The sequence below is a fragment of the Pyrus communis genome, chromosome 16 (genome assembly GCF_041283825.1).
Source record: "Pyrus communis isolate YQ-2024b chromosome 16, ASM4128382v1, whole genome shotgun sequence".
Taxonomy (NCBI): Eukaryota; Viridiplantae; Streptophyta; class Magnoliopsida; order Rosales; family Rosaceae; genus Pyrus; species Pyrus communis.
The window spans coordinates 22,916,448-22,925,250 of record NC_142580.1 but is presented as its reverse complement, the minus strand read 5'-3'; positions in this window follow the sequence as shown (position 1 = coordinate 22,925,250).

The window sequence follows — 8,803 nt, the reverse complement described above, 5'->3', positions numbered from 1 at the left end:
TTGAACTAGGGAGTTTGCCTTGGTCTCGAAATTTTCCTACGAACTCCGTTATCTGCCCAATTTGCTTTTCCAAGTGGTCCAACCTTTTGGCTTGATTTTTTAAGCCCTGCACCAAAAAAATTAATTCATTAAGAATTTGATTATAATCTATTGACGAACCTGAGTTTGGTTGGGCATATTGAATATGAGGTGGTGGTGGCTGCATAGGTCTTGAATAGAACTCCTCATATGGTTGCCAATATCCTTCTTGTTGAACATGTTGAGGTTCCCACCACATAGACTTTGAATGATCACTCCAATCCGAATTGTAAGTATTGGAAAACACGTCGTTCCTTGATTGATTATGATCAAATGTACCAACTCTTTGCATTTGGGACCTTTCCATGAGCTGTGACAAAAGAGAGGCATTATCAAGTGCCATGTTGTGCTTCTCTAGTACCTAAAATCAACAAAAGAAAACATAACACAAATCAGAAACTTAAAACTAAAATACATAAACAGAAACAAAGGGAAACAACGGGGGATTAGCAAAGTTGCTAATCCCCGGCAACGACGCCAAAAATTTGATGTGATATATAATAGCACTCAAATTAAACCCTTTTTTTGACAATTGTAGTATAGATATAAGTAGGGATCGTTCTAGGCCGGGGATTAGGAGGGATTGCTAATCTAATGAAAACTAACTCAAAGATACAAAAATATGCTTAAAAACACTTAAACAAACTCAAAGACTCTTAACTAAACTTATATGACTCAAAACAAACTTAAAAGACTCAAAACAACACAAAACAATAAAAAAGACTCAAACTAGACTCTAGGACTGATAGGAGCATATTCATGCGACTTAATTAGCTTGTTCTCGTGCATTTATGTTGTGTTTCCTTAGTTATTTTAGTGTTTAAAGTCACTTTTGTGTATTTTCAACTTATAAGGCCAAAGTGTGCAAAAAGATGCAAATTGGAGTCTTTTGGAGCAAAAGAGGAATGAATGAGTTGAAGACTTGAAGAAACGAGAATTCCTACTCCAACAATGAATTCCTACTCCAACAAGGATTCCTACTTGAAGTAGGAAAGTTAACCCTAGGTTTCCCGTTTTGGTAGCCTTTCCTAATCTTAAACATCTGTATTTTCTAGCCACTTTGAAGGCCTTGTAGGCACTTTAGGACACAAAACAACGGCCCTAGCCCCCTTAAACCCATTTGCCGTGGGTTTCCCTTTCTCACCTTCCCTTGCCGTGCAAGGGGGGGCAATTTTGTCCTAGGTTATGCAATTAAACACATGCTCCTCTCCTAAACTAAACCCTAGCCCCACTTTGCAGCCACTTCCCTTTTAATTTCTGATTTAATTTCCTAATTCTAGCAGCCTTTGACTTAATTTTAGTTAATAAAAATAAGCTAGGGTTTTATTTTCTGAAACCCTATATATTACACCACTTAGCCGCACCCTAGACACTACTTTTCATCCGCACCCTAGACACTACTTTTCATTCATTCTTTTCATCTTACAGCCACAAACACCCCTTGCCGCAACACTTCACCACCCTTCCACCTTCTCCCTTCAATCCGTAGCCTCCCATCCATTCCAGCCATTACCCTTCTCTGCCGCAGCAAGGAGAAGAAGAAAGAGGAGCTTGAAACGTGCAGAAATTCAAAGTGGATTCGTTGGGCGTTCTAGGTGTAATCAATCTTTTGTTCTCTATGTTTAATTTCAATTTTGTTTCTCTTTCTGTGAACATGAGAGGCTAAACCCCTAGTTAGCTAGGGGGTGATTCGAAATCATGTTTATGCTTGCAATATAAATTGATTACCTTCGGTTGGAATTTCATGAGTTGTGGATTCAATTTGTTTAACTGCTTGATTGATAACTTATTTGTGTATGTTTATTGAGAGTGCACGCTTAGTTTTCATGCATGAATATGATGCTAGAATATAAGTGAGTTTCACCTAATAGTTACAATCTTATATTCACAAGTAGTGAAGGTCGCTTATAAACGATCGCGTTAAATGAATTCTTGGCACCAATTTCATGCTCATCATAGTAACGAATGCCTCGTCAACACTTATAGTTTTCATGTTGCTTAATGATCTTTGATTGTATCTTTATTGTGCTTTTCACGTAAAGGACTTTTGGAGAATGTTTTGAATTGTGTATGTGCTGTCCCATCCGATTCATTAACTTAAGGAAAACTTGAAGGTTAATTTAAGCGAACCTAATTAACCCGGGGTGTTGAGTTTCATGATTCATCGAAAGACCAACTGAAAATCATCTTGTATGCAAGTGTGACATGTGTGGAGAAGAACCTTCTAGCTAGCATTCCATCCATATTTTCATTTTCGTTTTTACATTCTGTCTTTATTACAATCTGTGCATTTTGTTTAATTTCGTCAAAAACTAAATCCCCCTTTACTTTAGTGTTCAATTTAGTTAGAAAGTGTCTTAGTTTGTGTTTCTAAGTGTTTTGATTCAATTTATCACCCAAATTCGTCCAAATTAGTGTAAGTGCTCAAAACTGCCCAGATTGTGTTTTTAAGGCAGTTTTGAGTGTTTTGGTGCTGTCTGTTTTGAGTCTTTTGGTTTGTTTTAGTGTTTTAAGTGTTTAGTTTTGCATTCTTTGAGTCTAGTTTAGTGTTTTAACCTTTGTTTTACGTTTTTGAGTCAGTTTTCAAGTGATTTAGCAATCTCTCCTAATCCCCGGTTTAGAACGATCCCTACTTATACATATACTACAATTGTCAAAAGAGGGTTTTAATTTGTGTGCTTATATAAATTCGCATCAAATTTTTGGCGCCGTTGCTGGGGATTAGCAACTTTGCTAATCCCTTGGATTGTTACTTTCTGTTTAATTTATTTTGTTAAAGTTTCTGACCTTGTTTTGTTTTTCTTGTTTTAGGTACTAGTGTATGACTCGGAGTTCTCAATCGATTCTCAAAGATACAAAAATATGCTTAAAAACACTTAAACAAACTCAAAGACTCTTAACTAAACTTATATGACTCAAAACAAACTTAAAAGACTCAAAACAACACAAAACAATCAAAAAGACTCAAACTAGACTCTAGGACTCAATTTGGACGAAAATAGAATTGGTTTTGACTCAAAACACTCAAAAACACTAATTAGGACAAATTTGACACAACTAAATAAAGGGGATTGGGTTTTTGACGAATTTAAGATAAAAACAAGTAACTAAAAGACTTAAATACAATTTCGAGGAATTTGAGAAAAACAATGGATGATTAGATAGTTAGAGGATTCTTTTCCACACATGATACATTCAAACACAAAATGATTTCCGGTTGCTTTTTCGATAAACCATGAACCTCAACACCCTGGATTAACCGTGACATCACTAATTAACCCTCAGATTTTCCTTTAGTTATTGGATTGGATGACATCATACGACAACCCAAAGCATTCTTCAAAAGTTCCCTACATGACATTATAATAGAGATACAATCAAAGATCATTACGTTCTATGAAAATCATAAGTGATAGGAGCATATTTAGGCGACTTACTTAGCTTGTTTTCGTGCATTTATATTGTTAATTCATAGTTGTTTTAGTAGTTTAAGCCATTTTCGTGTGTTTTTAGGTTCATATGGCTAAGGAAGCAAAAAGATGCATTTTGGAGCATTTTGGAGCAAAATTGGACTTGGAATGGATAGCTTATGTTTGGAGCAAAAGGAATGGACGAAATTGAAGACCTAATGAAGTTAGGATTCCTAATCACAAGAGGATTCCTAATCAAATGAGGAATCCTAGTCAAAGAAGGTTTCCTACTTGAAGTAGGAAAGTTAAGCCAAGGTTTCCTATTTTGGTTTAATCTTTCCTAATCCTTAAAGACTCCATATTTCAGCAAGATCAAAGGCTCCTATCTATTCTAGGTCACAAAAACAACATTCCTTGCAACCTTAGGACAATGCCGTGTGTTTCCTTGTGTCTCCCTTCCTTGCCGTGCAAGGAAGGGCTTTGTTCCCTATTTTAAACACTTAAACACCTTCCTTTTTCATACCAATCTTAGCCATAACTCACATACCCTTTTATATTCCTAAATCCTTGCCTAAATTCATAAATAAAAGACATTCCCTTTCTCTCTAACCTTTGCCGCAAGTCACATTCCTATTTCTTTCAATCTCTGATTTTGTGTTTCCTATTCTTCAAAGATTTAGAATTAATTCCTTTCCTAAACCAAGTAATAAAGCCTTTAGGTCTTTTCTTCCTTATAAATACCCTTGTGCCGCACCCTTAGAAAGCTAATCCCCCATTCCACACAACCAGCCTTAACTCACAAACACATCCAGCCTTGCCGCAGCTTTCCATCCTAATTTCCACCATCTTTCAACCTTCAAACCTTCGTCGAAACCACCCTACACCACCACTAAGCCTTGTCGCACCACCATACCTCCATAAACCCACCTTAAACCCAGAAACTCATCCATAAAACCCACCTTAGCACTTGTGCCATGACCTAGCAAAGAAGAGGAGAAAGAAGACGAAGCCTTGGACGTTTATGCATTCGAGTTGAAGTGTTGGAACGCTTCTAGGTGTAATCTATCTTTTGTTTTCAATGTTTAATTCTAATTTCCTTTGTTTTGTTATAAACATGAGAGGCTAAACTCGTTTTAGCCTAGGGATGCTTTAAAGCCATGATTATATTTATAATATGAGTTGATAAATTTCAGTTGTGATTTCATAAATTGTGAATGCAATTTACTTAACCGTTTGATGGATAACTTATTCTTGTATGTTGATTAGGGAGGCCTACTTAATTTGCATGCTTGAATTTGGTGCTAGAATATAAGGGTGTTTCACATAATCGTTACAAACTTATATTCACAAGTAGTTAAGGTTGTTTTCACAATCATGTTAAGTAAATTCCTAGCATGCGTATCATGATGTCATAGTTACAAGTGCTTTGTCAATACTTATGATTTCCATTGAACGCAATGATCTTTGATTGTATCTCTATTATTATGTCATGTAGGGGACTTTTGAAGAATGCTTTGGGTTGTCGTATGATGTCATCCAATCCAATAACTTAAGGGAAATCTGAGGGTTAATTAGTGATGTCACTGTTAATCTGGGGTGTTGAGGTTCATGGTTTATCGAAAAAGCAACTGGAAATCAACTTATGTTTGAATGTATCATGTGTGGAGAAGTATCCCTTGGCTAGTTCATCATCCATTGGTTTTACTCAAATTCGTCCAAAAATCTGTTTTAAGTTTTAAGTTACTTGTTTTCTTTTAAATTCGTCCAAAAACAAATCCCCCTTTCTTACTTATTCCAAATCTTCCCAAAAGTGTGTTTTAGAGTCTTTTGAGTCAAAACAAATTGTATTTTCGTCCAAATTAGTGTTAAGTGTTCAAAACTGCCCAGATTGTGTTTTTAAGGCAGTTTTGAGTGCTTTGTTGCTGTTTTGAGTATTTTGGTTTGTTTGAGTGTTCTAGTGTTTAGTTTTACATTCTTTGAGTCTAGTTTAGTGTTTTAACCTTTGTTTTACGTTTTTGAGTCAGTTTTCAAGTGTTTTAGCAACCCCTCCTAATCCCCGGTTTAGAACGATCCCTACTTATACATATACTACATTGTCAAAAGAGGGTTTTAATTTGTGTGTTTATATAATTCGCATCAAATTTTTGGCGCCGTTGCCGGGGATTAGCAAGTTTGCTAATCCCCCGTTGTTTCTTTTTGTTCTTTTTGTTTTCTTTTTGTTTTAGCTAATGACCTTATTTCTTTTCTTGTTTGTAGGTACTAGTTTATGACTCGTAGTTCTCAAACCATTAGTGCAAACATCTTGGATTTCGACGACGATTTTGAGCGCACTTTGAGGAAGAAGAAGAAGAACCCAGAACTTCACCCAACAAGTTCTAGTTCGGCTTCCAATTTTGAAGAGGAAGGAGAACCCACGGCAAGGGAAGATGAAGAGGTCCACACTATGGCAGCGGACAACCGTACAATCAAGGAGCTTTCCGCTTCGGGAATGGACAATGCCGCACCCTTGTGCATCCAATACCCAAGGGCAGCTCAAGACAAGACCGACGAATTTGAATTGAAGTCAAGTTTGTTGAACCACATTCCAAAGTTCCATGGACTGTCCATGGAGGATACCAACAAGCATTTGAAGGAGTTCGAGGTGGTGTGTTCGAGCATGACTCCAATTAACGTTGATAGTAGTATTTTGAAGATGAAGGCTTTCCCGTTCTCACTTTTGGAGAAGGCCAAGGATTGGTTATACGAGTTAGCACCCGGAATGGTCACTTCTTGGGAGAGCATGAAGAGTGTGTTTCTTGAAAAGTTCTTTCCTACTTCAAGAGTCATTCTCTTGAGCAAGAAGATTAGCGGAATCCAACAAAGTCAAGGGGAGTCTTTTCCAACATACTACGAGCGTTTTAAAGCCCTTGTTGCATCATGTCCTCAACATCAAATGAAGGAGGAGTTTCTACTTCAATACTTCTACGAAGGTCTTTTTCCTATTGAAAGGCAAATGCTTGATGCTTCGGCGGGAGGTGCGTTGGTGGATAAAACTCCCATGGCAGCCAAGAATCTCATTGCAAACCGGGCTCTCAATGCACAACAATACGAAGGAATTGGGCAAAGGGACCCCCCACGGCAACAAGTACATGAGGTAAGTTCTCAATCCGACATTCAAACTCAATTAGCTAATCTTACTTCTCTTGTGTCTCAGATGGCCAAAGGAATGAAAATCCAAGGTCCAATTGTATGTGGCGTATGTTCTATTCAAGGTCATCCTTCGGAAAAGTGCCCTCAATTGATTGAGAATGGGGGATGGGAGAGTGCAAACGCCATTGGATTTCCAAGCCAAAATCAGTCAAGGAATGATCCATATTCCAATACATACAATCCGGGTTGGAAAGACCATCCTAACTTCAAGTGGAGGGAGCCTCAACAACCTTACCAACAAGGCGGCTTTAGGCAGCAACCCCCGGGGTTTTACACTAAAACCCACGGCCAAGAAGCATCACCATCCCAATCCGCCCAAAACCATCAAGGTACATCTTTAGATAATGCTACAATTCTTAAGTTACTTACTAGTTTGTCTCAGGGGCAAGAAAATCAAAACAAAGTATTGCAAAACCAAGAAAAAGCAATGCAAAACCAAGACAAAAGGGTGGATCACTTAGAGAAGCAAATAGGGCAGATTGCGAAGTTTGTGGGACAATTCCGAGACCAAGGCAAGATTCCAAGCTCAACTATTGTTAATCCAAAGGGAGGGTTCGAATCTGCCAAAGCAATCACTTTGAGGAGTGGAAAAGAAGTTGGCACCACATCCACACCACCCAAAACAAGTCCTAACGAAGAAGAAACATTGCAACATGAAGAGGAGGATGAAGGAAAGCCCACGGCAAGGACACAACTTCCATTGCCGCAAGCCCAAAGGGACCAAAACTCATCCATGCCATCCAATTCGGCCACCAAAGGTAAGTTGGGTTCAAATTCGATTAATTCTAACCCCGTTCCACTCGATGTTCCTTTTCCTCACAGATTTTTGCAAACAAAGAAGGAGGAGCATGAGAAGGACATTCTTGAAACGTTTAGGAAAGTTCAAGTCAATATCCCGCTCCTAAATGCCATAAAGCAAGTGCCCAAATACGCTAAGTTCTTGAAGGAATTGTGCAGTACAAGGAAGAGGGCGTCACATAAAGAGGTAGTACGGGTAAGTGAAAACGTTTCCGCTGTTTTACAAAGGAAGTTACCACCAAAATGCAAAGATCCAGGTAGCTTTACAATTCCTTGTATTATTGGCCAAACTAAGTTCGAACATGCTATGTTAGACTTAGGAGCTTCAATTAACGTCATGCCATACTCTATTTATGCTTCAATGAACCTTCGTGAATTGAAAAATGATGGTGTGATTATTCAGTTGGCCGATAGATCTAATGCCTATCCTAAGGGCGTATTGGAAGATGTCTTACTGCAAGTGAATAATTTGATCTTTTCGGCGGATTTCTACGTTCTTGAAATGGAAGAGACCACCCATGCTCCATCTTTGCCGATTCTTCTTAGGAGGCCTTTCATGAAGACGGCCCGAACAAAGATAATGTGTTTAAGGGCACTTTAACAATGGAATTCGATGGGGAAGTGATTGATTTTAATATTTCTGAAACTATGAAATTTCCTAATGATGATCACTCTTGTTTCTCTATTGATATTCTTGATTCTTTGGCGCAGGTACACCTTGATCAATTACATGGAGATGCACTTGAAACGGTCATCACAAACGGCATAGAAGTGAAGGATCACATGGTTAAGATCATGGCACCCCACGACACACACTGGCCACCCTATGCCGTGGCCTTTGATGATGATGTAATTGAGACCGTGGCAGCCCTAGTCATTGCCACGGCTCTAAGGTAAGTCCCCTACTCCAATTTCAATTCCAATTTCGACTAATAAGTTGCTTCCTTCTATAGAACAACCACCTACCCTTGAGCTCAAACCGTTGCCAAATCACTTGAAGTATGTGTTCTTGGGCGAGCAAGACACATTGCCCGTCATTATAGCTTCATCACTCACGGCACAAGAGGAGGAGAAATTGGTGAGGGTTCTCAAAGAGCACAAGACGGCTATAGGGTGGACTTTGGCCGATATAAAGGGCATAAGTCTTACCACGTGCATGCATCGAATTCTCTTGGAAGAAGGCGCCAAACCATCAAGGGAAGCCCAACGTCGACTCAACCCACCAATGATGGAAGTAGTGAAGAAGGAAATCATCAAATTGCTTGATTGTGGCGTCATCTATCCTATCTCGGATAGTTGTTGGGTTTCGCCGGTCCAAGTGGTTCCCA